The sequence below is a fragment of the Pan paniscus genome, chromosome 1 (genome assembly GCF_029289425.2).
Source record: "Pan paniscus chromosome 1, NHGRI_mPanPan1-v2.0_pri, whole genome shotgun sequence".
Classification (NCBI taxonomy): Eukaryota; Metazoa; Chordata; class Mammalia; order Primates; family Hominidae; genus Pan; species Pan paniscus.
The window spans coordinates 74,201,949-74,224,112 of record NC_073249.2 but is presented as its reverse complement, the minus strand read 5'-3'; the positions used below and the strand labels follow the sequence as shown (position 1 = coordinate 74,224,112).

The 22,164-nt window shown below is 42.2% G+C and overlaps 1 protein-coding gene across 2 annotated transcripts in view; it reads right to left on the bottom strand.

The window, feature by feature from the left end:
• Positions 1-22,164, bottom strand: part of TNR (tenascin R) — a 430,410-nt gene that overhangs the window by 192,425 nt on the left and 215,821 nt on the right. For both annotated transcript variants that reach the window (XM_003824687.6, XM_034941169.3), the window contains exon 2: positions 20,459-20,559. The gene's annotated coding sequence lies outside the window, so the exon portion shown is untranslated. The remainder of the gene's footprint in view (positions 1-20,458; positions 20,560-22,164) is intronic.

Below are 22,164 nucleotides of genomic sequence, written 5' to 3'. Positions count from 1 at the left end.
CACCAGCCTGAGTGACAAGGAGGGGCTGTTTGCTCATTTTGTATCTCCAGCATCTAGCACATCAGTGATGCAAAGTATGCATTAAAGCAATCTCTGTGGAATTTACTTATCTATTTATCTTTGTTTCTTCTCCTTTTGAATTCTGGTGTTTTTGCTGTAGGAATAACCAACTATGGTCTTGTCCCTTTTTTAAAAAGACTGTATCCAGGAACAGAAAACCAAACACCACATGTTCTCACTCGTAAGTAGGAGTTGAACAATGAGAACACATAGACACAGGGAGGGAAAGATCACACAGGAGGGTCTGTCGGGGGGTGGGGGCAAGGGAAGGGAGGGCATTAGGACAGATACCTCATGTATGTGTGGCTTAAAACCTAGATGATGGGTTGATATGTGCAGCAAACCACCATGGCACATTCATATCTATGTAACAAACCTACAAGTTCTGCATATGTATCCTAGAACTTAAAGTAAAATTAAAATAAAGAAATAAATAGACTGTGTATCTTTAAGTGAGAAGAACCCTAGATACAGCCCTGTTGGTTGCTGTGGTGAGCAGCCCTTGGGATGGTCCCCAGTCATGCCACCTCCTGGTATTCATACCCTTGTCTAATTCCCTTCCCTGGAGTGGGGGCTGGATTTATTGACTCACTTCTAACAATTAGAATATGGCAGAAGTGACTGGATTATAAAAAGACCAGGTCACTTTTAAGACTGGGTTATAAAAAGGCTGTGGCTTCTGTCCTGGGGCTTTTTCACTCTCAAACTGCTCACTGTGGCAGGAGCCAGCTGCCATGTAAAGTAGCCCTGTGGAGAGGCCCACATGATGAGAAGCAGAGGCCCTCGAGGACCCATGGGTATGCGTGGGAGCAAATCTTTCTCCAGTTCTGCCTTGAGATGACTGCATCCCCAGCTAACAGCTTGATTGTAACCTCACAAGAGACCCTGAATGTGAACAAACCAACTAAGCTTCTTCCAGATTCCTGGCCCTCAGAAACTGTGAAGCACTGAATGATTGTTGTCTTAAGCCAGTTAGTGTGGGGTCATTTGTGACTCAACAATAGACAATTAATACAATCATGTACTCAAAACGACTTTCTTGTACTTCTCCCTTCTGACTCCTGCAGCACCATGTGAGTGAGCTCCTGGGCAGAAACCATCTCATGTGTCCTAATGATGTGAGTCAGCCCTAGTCAGCCCTCTCCTCAGAAGTAGATGATAGATTCTTTGAAGGCAGGGACTGTATCTTAAAAGTAAATAGACATTCTTCAAGAGTATTTATGGAATTAACTTGGAAGAATTTTCCTGTTTCCTATCAGGAAACCAGTAGGAGCCATTATTTTGCTGGGGCGGTTGTTTCTAGTTTTCTCTTTCTTTCTGGACCAGCCTAGGAAGTATGATCCTTCCTCCGCCAGTGGTGTTTTTATTTGATAACAGTAAAAAAAGAAAAGTTTTGACCAAACACCTACAAGCTTTTTTCAATTACCTGGTGAAGTTACTTAAGCTGAACTCTTTTTGCAGCACTGATCCTTTTCTTTCTCCTTTCGAATTGCTAGATGGGAGAGAAAATGGTCTTTGGATGATAAAGCCTGTTCCCAGGTTATCTTTGAGAAAAATGTAATCCACTGTATTCTTCTGCTCCGAGTTTTTCTCCTGCCTCCTGATTTTCTTGGCTCTTATCTCCTTCTCATTATTTCACAGTTGCCTGGGCACCTAAAGAACTTCTCCCTCCCTAACTCCCTGACCCTCATTTTCCAGAGTTTGTTTCATGGCACTTCCAAGCCACCTCACCCCTGATGCTTGACACTAGTGTTGAGAAAAAGCTGGCAGAGAGGACAGTCTTCCAGAAAATGATCTTTTCCAGTCAACTCAATAATAACTTGGCCTAATAGTAAACCTAAAGAGTTAAGAATTCATAGTCTGATGTTAGCTTGAAAGGGCTGTATCTAAACTCTTTCTAACCAATAAAGAATGGATGCTTTGTTAAATGTAGAGATCTCTGGACCAGGGACCATCTTGTACTGTATTTTTAAACTTCCTTCTTTTTCCTGAGGATGGAACTAACATTTTCCAAATGGTGGAGACAGGCTTTATGGGGTGTGTGTATGTGTATGTGTTAAATTCTTTTCTAAAATGTATTTAAGGTCCAGGCATAGTGGCTCACACTTATCTGTAATCCCAGCACTTTGGGAGGATGAGGCGGGCAGATTGCTTGAGCCCAGGAGTTTGAGAACAGTTTGGGGAACATGGCAAAATCCTGTCTCTATAAAAAATATAAAAATTAGCTGTATGTGGTGGTGCATGCCTGTAGTCCCAGGTACTCAGGAGGCTGAGGTGGGAGGATCACTTGAGCCCAGGAGGTTGAGGCCACAGTGAGTCATGTTTGTACCACTGCACTCCAGCCCGGATGACAGAGCAAGACCCTGTCTTGAAAATAAATGAAATGAAATGAAATGAAATGTATTTAAGGGTTTTCCTCTTCTAAGTCCAGGGACTTTATTTTGTCTGTAAATTACATCCTCATCTTCAAAGTGCACTTGATCCTAAGAACTGTGAAGACCTTTGCCCAAAGCGAAGAAAAAAAAAAAGACACCACAAGTTACCATCCGTGTGCACAAAAGTTATCTGTTACTTTTGACCCTCACTCAGTTTACAACCTCTATCCTGTGTCCCCCATGGCCTTTCCTGGTGAGAGTCAGCACCATCATTATTGTTTCCTATCCCTCTTCCAGGATGGAGGTCGTTGTACCAGGTGAGTGGTTAGGTAAAGCAAATAATAACCATAGTCAAATAATGTCCCTATAACTACAAGCTGTTGAAAAACTCTTAATTGGAACTACAAACTCCTGATTCAGGAAACTATAAAAAGAAGAAAGTAAATAAGTATCTGGAATTTCAAATCAAAATAGTATTATTTGCTTATTTCAAAGCAAGTTTATTCTATAAATCCAGGAGTTGGGTGCATTTATCTTTAAAGTATCAGATAGTAAATTAATGAGATAGCTTTGCCACAGCTTCCCCTGAAGTGATAGTATCCTAGAACTGGCAGATTGTTTTTCTAGAAAGTTTAGCAAGGATATTTTTACAACGTTCCCAAAATTATTCAGTTCAGAATTTATATAGAAGTCACATTAAGACTAGTTTAGAGTAGAATTACTGAAAGGAATTAGCTGCTTATATGGCAAAAATATCACCAACATGGAGGTGAATAGCCCACTCTTGCCTTGCAAAAATGGATGTAATCGTTTTGTTACACAACTTCCTGCCCCAATTCAGCCAAATTTTCCTCCCAACAGAACCAGAGTGTGGGCCTGTGGGACTCTCTGAGTTGGGACTCCCTGGATCCCTTAGCTTCTGTTTCTTCACAAGCAAGCCTCAGAGCCCAGTGCAGTAAACATATAATAAAACAAAGCTCTGCTGCAATTGAAACAACAGAGCATGCATAGCAAATTAATTTAAATAAAGCATGTCAAATATTTGCTTCACTTTAAATTCATAAAATGCCATTTCATTAAATTGTGTTTTCATTTATGTCAGGCAACTGTCATGCCAAAGCTATTTTTTATTATTTTAGAAGATGGAAAATGTAGGAAAATACACTTTTAGAATAAAATACTGTCATGATAAAGACATGAGCCCTGTAATATTTGATTTGATAGAGGAATGATGGATTGTGAAGTCTAAGGTTTTATTGTACTGCAATTAGAATAAACATTCATGAAAGGTCTCTACATTCCCTCTGTGATGACCCTGTGACAACTGCCATTTGGCGCCTCTGAGAAGTAACATTCCTGACTCTCATGACTCAAGCACATCTTGCAATGAGAGGCAGGGGTCTGAGCAGGCTGGGATCAAGACAGGGATGCTAAGGAAAATAAGAAGCCCTGCCTGAAAGGGAAGTTAATTTGTGAGTCATGGAGCCACTACTTCTAACTCCTGGGACTGCTTCTCACACTGACAAATCTCTCAGTTCCCCTTTCCTTCCCCTGACCCGTAGTGAGGTGATCACGGACTCTCCTTCCAGAAAGGCACAACAGTCCTGAGTTTTGGAGCTCTCTCCTGGCATTGTTTCCTGGTACACAATGACTTCTCACTAAGCATGATATTATTACATTACTTTTTGAAGAACAAGACTTCTCATTCATTGCTAAAGTCAACAACACATATTGGGTAACCACTCTGATCCAGCACTTTAATAGGTGCTACAGCTATAGGATGATTGAGATAGAATCTCTTGACTCTGGAAGAACTTATGGTCTAGTAGGTAGAAATATTCATTAAAAAAATTCCAACATAAATGGATGTGGCATTCACTCCTAGAACATATCTCCTTGGAAGAGAACTCTCTTCACCCTAGAAAGAAGCATGTAAAAGGGCCAGAACTATCTGGGGAAAGTGAGCCATTTAGAAGGAGGAGCACCCTCTCCAAAGGAGTTAAGATCCGTGACCATTTCAAGTAGGCAGGAGAGGCATCATCTTGAGGATTTCACTAAAACTAGTATTTCAATGAGATTGATTCTAAGTGTAAATTAGAAATATTTTAAAAATCTTTATCAGACACTCAAAGTCACAAGGTTTTCTTTTTTTATTCTCTGGCTATTGGGGAAAAGCAATTTTAAAAATATAGGATAGCAACTCTTAGTAGACTCTTTTGGTATCTACCAAACAAGTGATGACTTCTTTCCTCTAGAATTATCCTCCCTCCAACATACCCCTATGGAGATGGAGAGATGAGTACTATAACCCCAGGCCCCTGAACCTGGTGAAAACAGCTGACCTGACTTGGGTCAGTCATATTCTCTGCCTAGGAATTCAGAATGGAGACTAAAAGAGTGCTAATCTGTCTTCAGTGTCCAGAGGAAAAGCACCTTTAAGAGTTGTGCAGAGTCCATCACATGCATGAAAACACAGAAGACAGCGTAGGTCATCAAGAGAAGCAGAAATGAGAGATGGAGAGAGCACATCGTGGGTTCCTGGAAACGCATTAGTTCCTGGGGTCAGTCCCTTCCCAACACGTGCCCTTTGCTTTTTTGTTCTGCAAGATACCCATGGATCCTGCAACACACTTCCCCTTTTAGGTAAGCCAGCTCCAGTTGGTTTCTGTAACTTGCAACCAGAAGTTCTCTGGTTTAGGTATAGTCCAGCCTAAATGACTGAATGGACCAAGGCATCAGCCATTTCCTCACTTGGATGCTATAGAATTTCAGGTCAGTATGGTTCCCTGGCCCCAACTTACACCTACTGAATCTGAATTGCCTAGGGTAAGGGTCCAGGAAACCACATTTTGTAATAAGTTCTTAGGATGTTCTGATGGGTTGCCAGGTTTTAAATTGGTGGATAACATGGTAATCCTTGTAATGGGATTCCTGCTGTGTATCAAGTGCTTCTGCGTGGGCTGTCTCTCTGTCTTCCCCACTACGCTGTGATGTAGGCATTATTTATTGGGGGAAATGTTGATCCATCTCCTGATGTTTCCTCCCATATGGAGGCAGCTCTCTGAGCTATAACTCTCCTGTCTCATCTCCATCCCCTTATTCACTAGTGATCTACCTGCTTGCTAAGTTTGGAAAAAGAAATCGAACACATGTAGTCTAGGTTCTTCTTCTTCCTTTTTGGAGTTGGTCTGCCTGCAGAGAGCAGGTGCTCTCAGATGCACTCCTCCTTCCTAGAAATACCTCTCCACATGCTCTGTCCCTGCCTGCAGAGGGCTGCAGGGGAGGGACCCTCCCCAGTGCAGTGCTGCTGCGACTGGGTAGGAAGAAGCCCTCCTCATCTCGAGGTTCAATGTTATAGGTGCAGGCAAAAGTAACATCATCAAATATCAGTTTACCAATGTGAAATCTAGGTCTCTACCTGGCTCCCTTCTTTTTCTTACATTTCTATTTGTTCAGAGCTCCGACAGGGAAGAGGGGTGCTATTGACTGGGCTCCTCAGGACCCCTTCCTTATTACATGTTTCCAGATAAAATCATTTTTCAACACCAGAGTCTAAGCTCTTTCCTCTGCCTGCTCAGGGAACCTCTGGAGAGGGCTTCTCAAACTCACTGCACATGCACATCTAATCCCCAGAAAATTTGTGAAAATGTAGATTCTGATTCTGAAGGTCTGGGATGGGTTTGGAGTATCTGCATTTCTAAAAAGCTTCCAGGTGACTCTGATGTCACCATTGGAAGGTCCACACTGGACCCATGAGGTTATGTAAAGGATCACTTCCAGAGGTCCAGAGTCATATAAGTTGGGATGGGCAGAATAATGACCCCTCAAAGACATCCATACCTTAGTCTCTGGAATCTGTGAATATGCTACGTTATATAGCTAAGGGGACTTAAGGTTGCTCATCAGCTGACCTTAGAATAGGGAGATTAACCTGATGAACTGGGTATTCCTAGTGTAATCACAAGGGTCCCTAAAAGTGGAAGAGGGAGGCAAAAGAGGAAATCAGAGTGATGCTATGTGAGAACTCCATCAGCCATTGCTGGCTTTGATATGGAGGAAGAGGACACCAGCCAAAGAGCATGGGTAGCCTGTACCCTGCATGGAAAATGCAACAAAACAGGTTCTCCCCCAGAGCCTCCAGAAAGAATGCAGCCCTGCCAACACCTTGGCAATAGCTCAGTGTGACCTGTGTCTGACCTACAGAGCAGTAAGATAATACATTTTTATTGTTTTCAGCCACGAAGTCTGTGGTCATCTGTTATGGCATCAACAGGAAACCAATACACAGATACTTCCCTTCCAGCAGCTGGACTATTCAACCAGGGAACCATGGTTCCCAGGGAAACAGTCTGAGAAGTTTTTGTGTAGGGAGATGGTTGGTAAAAACGTAGTGTACCTTGATGAAAAAGTCTACAGTTTTAAATGCCAAAACTACTAGACTGAGTGAATAGGACCAACTAATGCCTGAACAGGCTTGATTTTAAGTTAAGTGAGCATGACGAGCACGTTGTTAAAAACTCAGACCTGATTAAATCTCTGATGAAGCACAGCATGATAAATGCCAGGCGACCACAGCTCTGTGAAAACCAAATGCAGTGTGCAGAGCGGGGGAGATTTCCTGTGGGGCTGGATGACTGCCCCTGAGGAAGGCAACATGGTCACCACATGGTTTGTGCTAATAGTGGTTTCCTGCTGCAGGGAAACATCTCGTCCATGCTACCCAGTCTATTTTTTTTCAGATAAAGAGTGGGAGGATAAAGAAGTTGCGATGGTGTCACTTACTGTGGGGAGACCAACTCGTTCTGGGCCAAGTCTTCACCAACTGAATGTCAGGTTATGAAAATAAACTTTTAAAATGCTTCTGCCCAGAGCTGGAGAATGGAAGTGTGGCTGCTGGAATTAGCATAAATCATGTGATCGGGTGTATTTATTTATTCAGTCATTATTTCATGTATTCTGTCACTGGCCCATTCATTCATCAAATATTTGCTATGCATCTACCCTATGCCCAGCCTTGACAATATAAGGTGAAACACTGTGTAGTCTTACTCTCAAGGAGATGTCAATCTAGTTGAAGAGAAAGATCTGTGCTCCCGCATATAGTATTGAATGCTCTGTTCAATAATTGAGCTCTGCCCTCAGATGCTAAGGAAACATGGGCGCCTAATTCAGTCTAGGTTTGGGGGTAAAGAGGGAGTCAGAGAGGGTTTGAGGAGGAGGCAATGTTCAGGATGAACTTTAAAAGGAGAGAATTAGTTTGGAGCAGGCATTCTAGTGCAAGGAACAACATGGCACTATGAAAGAGCATAGAACATTCTGGACTTGGGTGTGGCCAGAATACAGGGTGCATTCCTATAGGGGTCTAAGAAGAGATGAGGCTGGAAAGACAAGCCTGGTCGCGAATTGTTGTGCATTCCTTGCTAAGAAAGTGAGAACAGTGAAAATGGTTAGTGAGTGTTAGGCAGGGATGTGAACAGCCACCAGGGTGCTGTGGGGAAAGTGTCCTGACAGGAGGGAGTCTGGATGCAGGTAGGCCAGATGGGAACAAAGGGAATTTCAGAGTCTGAATGGGGCTACAGGCATGGATGCTCTTTTTAAGGAAAGACTCACCTTAGGACTAAACTAAAGTGTATTCTAAATTGGGATGAGGGCTTCAAAATGTATCCAGCTCACTTGAAAAAGCATGAAGAAAATAGTAGGAAAGTGGCAAACGTGGAAGGTTCTTGTTGGTGGCTGCAATATGTTCTTTAGGCTCCAAAAGAGTTTGTGGACTAAGAATGGATGGATGTGAGGACTGTTTAATATCCAATTTTATATTGTTGCTGTCTGTTGTGATTATAGGCTTGGCTCTTGGTTTTTTATTCAGAACCATTTATTCAGAAAATTTCTTATTCAGAATTCAAGTTTATTCCTCATTAATTCAGTAGTGGCTTTCTGTAACGTAGTGATTGAATTACCTAATAGCACCTGCCTGAAATGATTAACATAAGAGGAAGCCATGGGGTTGTATTTGATACAAATGATTTGTTTCCTGAAGTTGTAATTTTATTAAAGGGGGACTCAGTGAACCACCTTTGCAAATGAGGCAAGGTCCTGGTTTCCACAAGGTACCTGGAAGGTTAATGAATGATTAGCAGCTAACAAATGACAGCGTGGCCCAGGAGGAAAGTGGCACTTCTCAAGTGGTGGGTCAGCATCCTGGAAAAATGAGGAATGGTTTCTAAGGGACTGTGTGGTCCATTTCCTGATAAGGTTGGGGACCAAGGAGAGAGGGAGAAATGACCGTGCTCATGATATCGTTCCCTGACACACCCTCAATCTAATTGCTTGAACCATTCCCATATGGATCAAGCAGGGGTTGAACTTCTCCACTCCCTTCTGGGTTTCTGTTTCTCTGAAACAGATCCAGGCAGACTGATGCCAGCAGGACCTGAGCTTTTCCAAAGTGACTATGGCAGTATGCTAGGATCTTTCAGTTAGCTGCTGATTTAAGAGTTTGAGTCAGAGGGAACAGGAAGAATTAGGGCACTATCTATTAATAAATATTCTATTATTTTGTTCAGAAATTGAAAAAATACATTTTATTTGTAGTGCATTTTTTAGTAATTATACCTGTTTTCTTTGTTGATAGAAGACTAAACATGTGGACATGTGCACAACTTATATGTCATATAAGGACAGAGATAATTTATACTTCCCAAGACATAAATTGAATATTTTCATGATTTTGACACTTTTTAATCCCTGAGAATTCTGAAGCACAAATTAGTACATCTGAAAGCTGAGAGAGAGAGAGAGAGAGAGAGAGAAAGAGAGAGAGACCTTCAAATACAGCACAGTGGTGCCAACCCCTCACCTCTAAATCCATATCCATCCCCACAAGTAGAGGTGCTGAAATACCTTTTCTGGACACTTTCCCCTACCTCCCCCCAACATTTCCTCCTCTGCTCTTCTCACATATGCTTCAGCTCCTGTACTGCTTTATCTTTATATTCCAGAAAAAAATAGGGGCCTGTGGCTCAGTGCTGCCTATCGCCATAGTGGTATTCTAGGAGTTCTTTTCTGGGAGACTGTGTAAGTCAATTGTGTGACTTCACAGGGGAAAAGTACACTCATGTGCAGATGGAGGAATAGGCAGGTGGAGGATGATTTTTTTCTACCCATATCCCACTGTGAGGACTGATCTCAAAAGTTTGGTTTGTCCTACTCCCAGGAAATATGCCTTCCCTACCTCTTCCCTAATCTTCTCCTTATAAGGGACACAGGTTGGCATTTAGGCAGTTGAAAAAATGGAATAATTTCAGGGGAATTTTTTAAAATACAGATTCCTAGGCCAGTCCCCAATGGATAGAATTGGACTCGCCATGAGGTGAGACCTAGGAATCTGTATTTTTGTAAAAGCTGTCCTATTGGTTTTGGTTTTAGCATAGTTAGTCAAAAAGGTAGCATTTAGGTCCCAGAGGCAGAGAACCTGTGTTTCATACACACTTCCTTGCACAGATGATAATTTTCTTTAGCTGACTCTGATCCCTTTATTTGCTGTGCGTCTTGCTCACATCTCCACATGTGTGATGTGGGTCTGGGATCATTTGTCTGTTTTTAGCTAGTCTACCCACTGTGCATGTTTCCAGGCTGCTCAGCACGGAAACACCAGCAGCACTGGAGATCCTAGTGCATACCCATTCCCTAGGTTCCTTCCCAGAGCCCAGTGTGCTAGACAAGCACAAGAAAGAACTGCAGAGCCTTGGAGAAACAAGCTTCTAATTCTCTACTTAGGAGGAGTGTTGATGGTTTAAGTAAATAAATAAATAAATAAATATCCCCTTCATTCATTCACTTCTTCTGAAAACTCACAGATTTCCCAGATATTACACTGAAATATAATACTTCTGTAAGCAGTTGTGTTTACACATCTGTAATCATGTGTATTGTCATGACTGAAGAACAAAATTTAGATTGCAAGCTTGAATTGCTGCTTCTGCTAGGTCTGTTCATCCTGGATTGGCTCATGCACAACAAATGCCTTGTACAAGCAAGAGCAGCTGCATTAAGCCAAGTCACCCACAGGGCCAGGTCTAGTGAACGTCTCTCAGACTGTGCAGTCTTGGGACACACAAATATGTCCACACAGGTCTGTCCTCGATCCCATCCCCATTCCTCCTCTCATGTCTCCCCCTACAGTCCTAAATACCATCACAAGGCTCCTGATTTTCATGGGGTCATCATCTTTTCCATTAATGTCATTATCATATTCCAGGGTCCATTAGAACTCCTGCTGTAATGAGAACTTTGGGTGCAGCTGTTCATTATTTTCCTGGTCACCCACAGCTCTAGTTGTCATGATGAATGCTCTGCATACAATTCTCACCTGTATCACACAGTCCCTCTTGCTGCCATTAAGATGATCATCTTTTTCCCCCCATTCTGTAGTCATCACCTCATTATAACTCCATTACCTTTTAGCATCATCTACATTATAACTCCATTATCTTTCACATAGCCACCATTACCTCCCTTATCGCCCCCTCTACATTTCGGTTGCCCTCACCTTCTCCTTTACAGCCACCAGCTTTTCAATTACAGGTCCATTATCTTTATTATTACCTCAGTTACAATCATAATTGCTACCATAACAAATTTCAATGTCTTTATCCACCCCTCTGCCATGCAAGAACCTGGCCACCTTTGATAAAGCTACAGGCATCTCTATTATACACTGGACATGTAGTCCAACATCTCCATTAATGTTAGAATTCCCTTCTTTTCTTTCACCAAATCATGTTAACTACAAAATTCTTCCACTTTCTACAGCAATTTCACTATTGCCATTGTCACTCTTATTTACAACTCACTCCTTCATCCTCATTTCTCTTTCTGTAACAGCCAGACAGTAATAATCCTCATCTTAAAGACCCAAACACAGTCCTCTGTTACAGTTACTACTCTGACTCTAAGAATTCTAACTACCAATGTCTTCCTTAAGGCAATTCAAGACCATACTAATATAACTGCAGTGCATACTGGCATTTCTGATCTTCCAGTGTGTGTGTTCAGGGGAAGGAAATTGTTTACAATTGTCCCATGTTATCCATTAAATTTTGAGCTCATGGTGGACTAGACCTCATTTCCTTCCAAGAGCACTTAACATCTGGTCAAAGTTAGCATTCAGCAGGCGTGGTTGATTGAAGGACCAAAAATGCATCACCATGCTTCCTTTATCTTTACACTTGCAGTCTATTGCTGTTGCATTGATCACTATCAAAACCTCATCAATATACTCTTTACCATTTCGTTACCTCAAGCTCTTCCTCTTCATGGAGAGATGCATCTGCTCTTCCATTTCTTGGCCATTATCACAATAATTATCACGGCTTCAATTGCAGTGGCTCCATTACAATTCATTACCTCTTCTGATGAAGGAGAGATAGGTTGCTCTACCAGGGTGCCCTGCTTTCCTTTCAGAACAGCCCTCAGCTCCCACAAGGAATAGTGGTCTCTTTGCCACCAAAACTATTGTGACTTCTCCCCTAACATGCTTTCATCATTGCACAAGTGATATTTACACCCTAACTTGGAAGTGACAAGATTCAACTTACAAAAGCCTGCCTGATTTCCTTCCTGGTGTCTGGCTGTATGGTCTTGGATAAATCATTCAGGGTAGTGCTTGTGTGAAGGAGCCCTGGACTCAAACTACTTGGGTTCAAATCCCTGTTCTTCCACTTACTAAGTTGTTTGAATTCATGCAAATTATTTAGCTTTCCTGCACGGATTTTCTTATCTATAAAATGGAGATAGTAATATTTCCTACTATTGTTGGTTGTTAGGAGAAGTAAATGAGCGAATAAACATAAAGTAATCAAAAAGTGCTTAGCATATAGAAAGCACTTGATAAATCTTAACTCCTCTCAGGACTCTATTTTTTCCCTAGCTTGAGAATGAGGGTTGAGGTAGAATGAGCTCTAAAGTCCTAGGCTGAACATTTGATGGGTCTGTGATTCTGGTATCAGATGAACAGAGTTCTGGCAGAATCCTTACATTACAATTCTTAAATCATCTCCCAGCTTTATTGTTCTCTGCTGACTCAGCAGAGAAGCGTGGCACTCCCTTGGCCCATGGACACAGTTGTTCTGCACTGGGGCTGATTTCCAGGCATTTTCTTCCTCAAGCCTAACAAACAACTTGCTGTGGTTTTGCCACTGCTGAACTTAGCCACATACTCGTATATTCACCCTGCCACCTGGCCAACTTCACAAATAGCCCTGCTCTGTTTTTCCATATTAAACAATGCTGAGCCTTCTCAGGTGGCACTTGAACATGTCCAACTTTAATGTTGGAGCTATCCAATCAGTCAGGGCTGCTCCAGGCCACATAGCCAAGGATACAGAGTTTGATTCTGGCTTTGTTGCATTGTGATTTTCCTGCTCTTCTCTCTCTCTCTCTCTCTCTTTCTCTCTCTCCCTCTCTCCCCACTTCTGGCTATATTTTCTCCCCTTCTTCTCCTCATTAGCCATCCACTTTCACCACTTGCATCCACCACCCTCAATCCTGTCTTTCCTAGCAGGGTGCCATGTTCTAAAATTATTTTTCCCTCTCGTTTCATCCTTATTTCTCCTCTTCTCTGCTTTTTCCTCCTTCTGTGGTCCTTAGACAGAAATTCTACTAACATAACCAGCATTCCATTGTGGATAAACAAGTCTCTCAGAGGACACCGACCTTTCTGAAGGGAAATCTGGAAGAGGCAACACCTTGAAAAGAACATACCTCAAATAGTAGTATTTCAGACAACCTGGCAGAACCGGTGTTACTCATTTGTTAGTTTGTGTCCTTTTCTTAAAATTGGGGTGGGGAGGAGGATGGGATGGGGAGTAATTTGAGGGGCAGGAAGATTCCACTGTGCCAATCAAAACACATTTTGTTGGCGATATCCTGCTCTCCATAGAACCCTTCGAAATGTATTTAATATATTGTCCTTACTTTACCAATCTCTTCATTTCTCACAGAGCCTCCTAGAACCTCCAGCTAATGAAGCCATCTCATTTGTTGTGGAGCTTCTGAGGGTTCTTTACACCCAATTGTTAGACATACGAGAATTCAGTTGTCAATGGTCACTCTGAAGGGTGTGATGTTTTCAGTGTAAACAGCATTCCTCTCAAGTAAACATGAGGAAAAAGATGCCTCACTTTGTGATTACTGAGGCAACAAAACCCGACTGGCTCTGGTCCAATTCTGCGTAGATGACTGGGACCGCAGAAATATTTTCGGCCTCTAAATTGTTGGTCTTTGGCCAAGGCAATCCAAGGGTTGGCACAGGTGCCCAGGGAGATGTGAGTGGTAGCTGCTCTACCATCAACATCCTCAGAAACTTTTTCTGTTTTCTCTTCTCTTTCATCTCCTCCTTTTGTTCTTACTTTTTTCCTCTTACTTTTTTTCATAGTCTGAGGTGTCATGCTCATTTGGCCTTCCTGGGTTTGTATCACCTCTATTTTCAAGGCCCAGCTCAATGCTTGTGGCCTCTCCCATGAGGTTTTCTCTGGTCTCCTCCACTCCCATGAACCCTGTGACACTTGCCCTGTTTCTGCTTTCACTACTGTAACACAGCCAATGCCAGGAAGTAGTATTTAGGGCTTGATTATATTGTCATGCACTGCTATTTTGTTTGTTTCCTGGGTTTAGAATTGCCCTCTTGGATAAATTCTTAGCCCCTGGAGTGCAGCAAGCATGATACATACTTCTTTTGTGTGGACTGTGATGCATACTTTTATATTTGACACAAAAATTACTCAACAAAGACTTGCTTAACTATGTCTTCTACTCCTGTCTCTTAATTTTCCTTTAGCTGCCTTGCATTTCCTTTTATCCACCCTACTCCACTTCTCCTTTTTTTTTCCTCCTGCCTAAATGCCACAGGCTGGCGGCACTCGAAGCCACTGCTTAAGTGTGCTGGATGCCATGTGGACTTAGAAGATTTCTGACTCCTAGTTTCCTAGGAGCTAGGGATTGTGTCTAAGAGTGAAAACTCGGGTACCACAGTAGATAGGGCTAACTCATGGCCAATCAGAGTCTTTTGGTTTGAAACATCGTATGTTCTCACTCATAAGTGGGAGCTAAGCTATGAGGATGCAAAGGCATAAGAATGACACAATGGACTTTGGGCACTCAGCAGGAAAGCATAGGAAGGAGATGGGGGATGAAAGACTACAAATTGGGTGCGGCATATACTGCTCAGGTGATGGGTGCCCCAAAATCTCACAAATCACCACTAAAGAACTTACTCATGTAACCAAACATCACCTGTTCTCCAATAACCTATGGAAATAAAAAATAAAAAAAAATTGCTTTCTTAAATAGAACTTATGCAAAACTACAATCTGTAGGCAAAACAATGAAGTTGATACAGTATGTAGTACTGGAGGAAAAAAAAGAATCATTTGGTTTGGCATGAGACAGAGAGGCTAACCTCGGGGTTGTAAAAAGATGCCCCCCCCCCAAAAAAATAAAGCTGTTATGAGGCCATTTAGGTCCACACATAAAGAAACTCGTTCACAAAATTGTAAGTTCTGGTTCACTCATTATGACATATTTGTTAACAATATAGATACTTTCATTTGGGGAAATCCAGACAATTTAAATTTGTCTTTATGGCATACCAATGGATAATTTTATAAAGCTTTTTCACCAGAAATACGGGTCCTGCCTATGATCAATTCTCATCTGTATGTTGGAAAGCAATTTCAGTAAGTACTTAGCTTAATCAATTTGTATCTGCACATTGACCTTCGGGACTCTGCACGTGGGTCCCATCATGCAGCGTGCTCTGCAATTCTCTGTCTCTTTAGACAGCATATTTCTCAATATTTGTACATGGTTTTCATATTCAATCAATACAATAATCTGTTCTCTCCTTTCAACCACTTCCCTTGACTGGGGAGGTGAGAATCCAGCAGCACCTCTGTCACTTGTGTGTATTACAGAATACTTGTTTACTATTTCCCCAAAACCTGAAGAACTGCAAAGGTAGTGGGGCATTGTGGGATAACAAAAATAATGTGAAAAATAAAAATAAATTTATAAGCTTGTTTACACAATTATGCAAATGATGAGCACTTATACATGGCTGATTCCTCAATTATTCATGGTTTGAAGCCCTTGAAAATTCAATTCAACTAAATAACCTTTTCTTCGGCTCTTATTATGAGAAAGGTACTGTAATTTGAGGAAAGGGAGACAAAGACACAACTTGATAAGGAACATTAGAGAAATACACAAATGATTGCAATACAAGTTGAATAAGCACAGTAAGAAAAAGTACAATACATGCTCTGAGGGTTTAGTGCAGAAGAGATAACATCTGTTTGGGTGGATTCGTGGAGAACGGAGGAGATTATGTTAGAATCCCCTCTTCTCCATCCTTAGCACAGGTTATTTTGGTTGAGGTCCGTATCACCTCTCATCTGGACTATTAGAGCAACTTCCTATTTCATCTGCCCCTCTAATTGCTGTGTCCTGAGTGATCTTTCTAAAGGCAACCTGATCATGTCACTCCTGCCTTTAAACCCTCTATTGTTCCCATTGTTTGCAAGAAAGGGTTAAAGTTTCTCAGGATCTCCACTCAAAGTCTAAATGTCTGTCATTCTGTGAAGCCTCAATACTCCTTGCCTCCCTGCCATGTACAGAGCAGTGTCTACACGTCAGGCTGCTTTGGTCCCATGATCTCAATGACCTTGCCCATGCTGCTCCTCCTACTGGAATGGCCTCCCTCTTCTCTCTTTTTCTCGTTTCTCTTCTTGGGTCCCCCATTTGCTGGAGAACTCCTTTGACACTTTCCTTGCTGCCCCCTCCCCCAAGACAGGGCTAATGATTCCCACCCTGCCTCTCTATAGTGCATAGCCTCACCATCTCACTATCACACCGTAGTTAGGCATGAGGGAGGCATGCCTCGCCTTCCTTGTAAGAGTGTGTCCTCCTTGTGTTCAGAGTCCAGATGGGGTGTGGCACCTAGTATATGCTACATGCATGTCTGCCGAATTATGTTGAATTTGTTGCACGGGTAGGTAGGATGCACTGCTTTCCATAGGATTCAGGGATAAGTAAATGGTGAGAAGTGAATGGAGAATGTTCTTCCCTGGAATCCAGGACAAGAGAAAGAGAGAGAGAATCAGGAAATCAAGGGAAAGCTTTTTGTTTGTTTGTTTTAATGGAGACCAAGTATTGTTTACAAGCAGAAGAAAAAGAACTTACAGAGAGTGAAAGAAAATGCAAGTGAGGAAAGGAGAGCAATGGGTGGATCAGGCTATAGAGGAGAAGGGTAAGGAAGAGACCAAGGACTCATTGGAAGAGTTAGTTGTGGCCAGGAGGAACCCTTTCTCTCCAGAGACAGGACAAAAGCAAGTTGGGCAGGATGATTGCACAGAAGCATTCTGAGAAGGAGAGTGAAATTGAGCAAGCTCTTTATAGCTCCAGGCTTAGCGAAGGAGGAGGTGAGTTTGCATGTAAACTGCCAGTTGATGCATCCAATGCCATTACATTTTGCACATGTAAACCATAAGATGTTGAGAGCAAACACAAGTACTAGGAAGGTACTTGGACAAGCAGTCGCCTGTTAGATAATATGGTCTTAATGAAAGCCTTGTCACAATGGCACAGAATGCTTAATTTCCTGAGACGTGGGTGGGCCAAGGCCTGGAGGCTCTGCCAAGACCTCCTCTGATACTCCTCTTTCCCCTTCCATAGTGATATGGTTTGGCTGTGTCCCCAACCAAATCTCATCTTGAATTGCAGTTCCTATAATTCCCACATGGCATGGGAGGGACCTGGTGGGAGGTACTTGAATCATGTGGGCGGTTACCTCTATGCTGCTATTCTCATGATGGTGAGTGAGTTTTCCTGAGATCTGACAGTTTTATAAGGGGCTTTTCCCTTTTTGCTTGGCACTTCTCCTTCCTGCCATCATGTGAAGAAGGACGTGTTTGCTTCCCCTTCTGCCATGATTGTAAGTTTCCTGAGGCCTCCCCAACCATGCTGAACTGTGAGTCAATTAAACCTCTTTCCTTTATAAATTACCCAGTCCCAGGCAGTTCTTTACAGAAGTGTGAGAACAGACTAATACACATAGGGAACAGCCATTTGAGCTCTGACTGATCAGAGGTTTGGCATAGAGTCAAACACTGCAATTCTGGAGTTGTACTTTGTTCAGCCTCCTCAACCTGGTTTTACCACGCAGCAAAGCAGACATTTACACTCTAACTGTAGTTTCTGATCAAAGCCATAGTTTAAATGGATTACAAGTAATTTCCTCCTGAAACCCCTCAAGAGTCCCTGAAATCTGGGGTGAGTTTTGGACTGGCAGGGCCAGTGCAGGAAAAGTGGGTTTGCCCACAGCGATGCCCAAGCCCCAGGTCCCCTCCTTCACCTACCTGGCTCCTTGGAGTCCTTAACATCCCTCCAGGGAAATATGGTGGGCAGTCGTTCCCCACCTGAGTGCTAATGCTCAAGGGTTAAGCTCAAGGTTTAGCTTCTCTTGAAAGTCTGTAAGAGCAGCTACATTTGTTAAGCATTTCACAAAGAAGCTTAAATTCAGGGACACCTCTTTCATGACCACCCATATACAGAAGGGCGAATCGTGTTTTTAGGAGTTTCAAGATTTAATTCTGGGGATAGCCAGGTGCCTAGTTTGGTTGGGGCAGTATAGCAAGCAGATAACTCGGTTTGTTTGTCTGTAAGAATATATTTACCTAAACATTGAACCATTTGTTTATGTCCACTTTTGCTTGTTTTTTTTTAAATTCCCCTTTCCCATTTTGCTTTTATTTTTATAAAATCTGACGGAAGGGTATTAAGTTGAAAGGCTATATCTATTTGGCTTGATAAGTGTGTTTTTCCTTTTTTGGAGTGAACCCACCCATAAGAGTTACAGAGGGTGCTGAACATATTCATAAAGTGAAACATTCATATTTCTGACTATCTTACATTATTCTCAGCCAAAGTCAGGTACTAAAAGCATTAATATCAAAGTAAATGGCTAAATAATAGTTGCTCAATAAAGGTTATTGTCTGGAACTGAAAGTTATCATAAGGTGTGGGGGTATAGAGTGAAGTTTTTCCATAGATTATCACAATTGAAGAATAGAACTCTGTCCTGGGCCCCTTTCCCCAGATTACCATTTTTTGAAAATGCATGATCATGGAGACATATCTACACAGAGAATCACAGACCTTTAGAGATGAAGGGCACCTTATGTACACACACAAACCCAGTTTTAGGCTGCAAAACGGGAGAAGGTAGTACGGTACTTCAAAACCTGTCTGCAGTACAGAACAGGCTTGAAGCTGGGAGCTCAACTCCCCAAATATCACATTTATCTCAATTTGGCAAGAAGCTGAAAACCTATCTGGGACCATTTAAATTCTAATGTTATTAAGGGCTCATCTAATCAGCTTTTAAAATAAGCTGCTTCGAATGCATGGGAAATGAAGGTGAGATAGAAGCAGGCAAGCAAGGCAGTTCAGGCCAGCCTGTGAGCACCTGGGTTTGAATTGCCAAGGAGCCATGAGGGGACCTGGCTGCCTACCTATTTGGTAACTCCTGCAATTCCAACACCAAGCCATGCTAGTGAAAAGTGATTTGTAAGTGTGTGGGGAAGGGGACTAATCTGGACAAGCTATGTTCTCCTGTGAGGTGTTCAGACACATGTGACAGGCTTGGCCGGGAAAGATGGACTGCCCTCTGTGCCAGGAGGTGGCTTTGAGATTTAATCAGCAGGGTTTGTCAAATATTCTTTTATCCACACAAGTGCTTTCCCTGAGCAGAGTGCAGGTCAGTAAAAATGTCTTCATTGTAATACACTGCCAGTGTTGCTTTCACGACAGGCAACCTTAGCCGTTGGTACACCCTGGTCCACCTTCCATGTCTGCTTGGTTGCAGAGAACTTGATCTGAACCAGCTGGTATCCTAGAAGCAACAAATTAACCAATTCTCCCTTAAGTGTGAATGGTTGATAGCCAGCGTGATGTGATGATGTCTCTTGTGAATTGGAATGTTCGAAGGTGTTTTAAATGGCATGGGGTACTTTGTAGTCAAGTGCCCCCAAGGAAGGCAGGCTGCCACTGAGGGTGTTCTGGGCTGATTCAAACATGGGGCTTCAGAAAAGACTTGCCTTAAATCTGTAGAGTAGCATGATGGATACTGAGACTGTAGTGAGTCTAAGGAAGAAAATGAGCTCCCGAACAAACTTTTCACAACAAACTTAAGCTGTATAACAAACTGTATAACAAATACAGAGAGAAGACTGGTGGCTATATTATTGTTTTGTGCAATAAAAAAGGGCCACACCTGTTTGAAAAGTTCCCAGTTCAGTATATCAAGTTTGAGTGCCATGGAAAGCTATTAAAGGAGCAAAATATTCACTGTGCCTGCCAACTCTATGAATCCTAAAAGCCTTCTCCTGTGGACCATTTTTAGAGGTTATTATTTCAACCTGAAAATTCTTTAGACATATATATGTGGTATGAAAAAGGAATTAGGAAAGCTTTTAAATTAAAGGAAATAAAACGACAGGTTTTTCCTCCAGCCATATAGTTATGGATAGAGATAAAGAGATGGATATTTTTTCGTAATACTTTATTAGGGGTTTTGGAACTCCAGAAATTTTAGAGCGAGACTGGTGAATAATTTATCACTGATTCATGCGGGCCCAGTGCAGGCACGGGCAGGCTGGGAGTCAAGTCTAGCTTCTTGGAGGGACTGAGCACAGTAACACACTTTCATTACCAACCGCATCATGAAATGCATTCAGAAATATTTTATGAGAAGCCAAAGCCTTGGTACCCGGTTTCTCCAGCTTTTTCAGAGACTGCATGAAGCCCAGAGGAGCTAATGCTGTTGACCACCTCATTTCAAGGAGACTAGCCCCCAGGGTGTTGTTTCAGTAACAAAAGGTCTCAGATCCCTGGGAATATGCAGTTACATATGAAAGCCACAGACTGGCCATGGGAATGATGAATGATCAAATGTTCACAGGAAATACCTTTTATGATGGTGTCTTCGATGCTTTCTCTTTACTGCACGTTCTTTAATCCTAATTCCAAAAGAGACCTGCCCTCTATGCAGTTGAAACGATACAGCCACCTGAAACAGAAATAAGGGAGGGAAGAAATATATTAATGGTCTCAAAATAAGAAACCCTGGTTTCCCTTTCTATTCTAAGTACCACATCGCCTTTAAAATAAATTTGTAGGTGCACCATGTGAATTTCCAAAGCAAAGAAAATTGTTGCTTAGTTGCTTTTTCTCTCCAGAGACTTTCATTTATTTCATTGATTTTCTTTCATTCATTCTCATAGTTTTCAATAAAAAGGAAAATATTTGAGGTAAACAAATCTATAGAATGATTATAAATCCAGAAATGTGCTTTAGGTTTTTGAAAGTGACTGTAATAACATGCTTAGCTGATCTGATTATGACAAATGCTTGACACTCCCTCCAAAAGGCCTCCCATACAAACCTCCTCCCCAACCTGACCCCCTCTTATGTCCTTAATGTCCTTGGCACTCTAAGCATTCCTATGTTGTGAAAATCTCCATGTACTATAAACCTCTTTATTTGTGCCATGCTCACTCTGGACTCCCAACTCTTCAGGGTCAGAGTCTTCGACTTTCTCACTGCTTTAGTTCCTGTCCCAAGCACAATGCCAGTGCATAAAACTTCAACAAAGAAGGAATAAATGCATGCAAAACAAAGTAATTCTCCCAGATTAGAACAACCTCCAACAGAAGCAGTGGCATCGATTGTTAAGTGAGAGCCTTCTGAGTAAGCAAATTTGTCAGCTTCTGTAACCAAGGGTCCTACGCAGATCTTCGGCCAGGCCTCCGCTACACAATTTCCAAGGATGTGTCAACACAGTTGGTGGCTCGATAATTATGCCTTCAGGGGCTTGCTTCTCACAAACCCTGCTAAGCCTTCTCCAAATGGGACACTGAGCCTCAGGGATATCATTTATAGGTGCTTCAAGAGGATGGATTTGCAAAAATCAGGCGACATCTGAGAGAGGAAGAAGCAAGCATTTGGCTGAGGTAGAGGCTTGCTCATCTAAGACATCTGTGAATAAATAACCTTCCCTGGAGGACCTCATGAAACCTCAGAATTGGAAGAAGTGTAAAGATTATTTAGTTCTGGAAGGGCAAACATTTTCCATCTTGAGTGAATACTCCAGTGCATGCACTGTGGCTGCCTGGCGAGTGGGGACAATAATTCTGAGGTGGCATCACAGGGAAAGGACTGGTCATCAATGGGTTTGCCAGGGCCCAGGACTGGGAGGTGTTGCAGGTGATATAAATGCCAGGTATTTTTCTCTTCCAATTCTAATCTGGCTGCTCACCAAATGGAAGAATCGCAGGTTCTTTGGACAGTGTAATTTAGATAGTAGCTGCCCACAGATTGCAGCCTATTTGGGGGGCAGATAGCTCTGAGACTAGAAAATCTCTTCTTCCATGGAATTACAACTCTCCCTCCTGTTTGCTTCCGCCCACTGACCTTTCTTTTCCTCATCCTCATCTGTGAGGTGCTAACCTCACTCTCAGAAAGCTTGTCCAATATCTTTTGAACCAACTGCATCAAAAGTCATGAAAAAAATTATGAAAATCCCCTTCACTTGAGTTTATTAAAAACACCGAGTACTTTTGACATGCTATTTTATTGTTACCTATTTCTCCAACTAGATGTAGGCACAGTTATT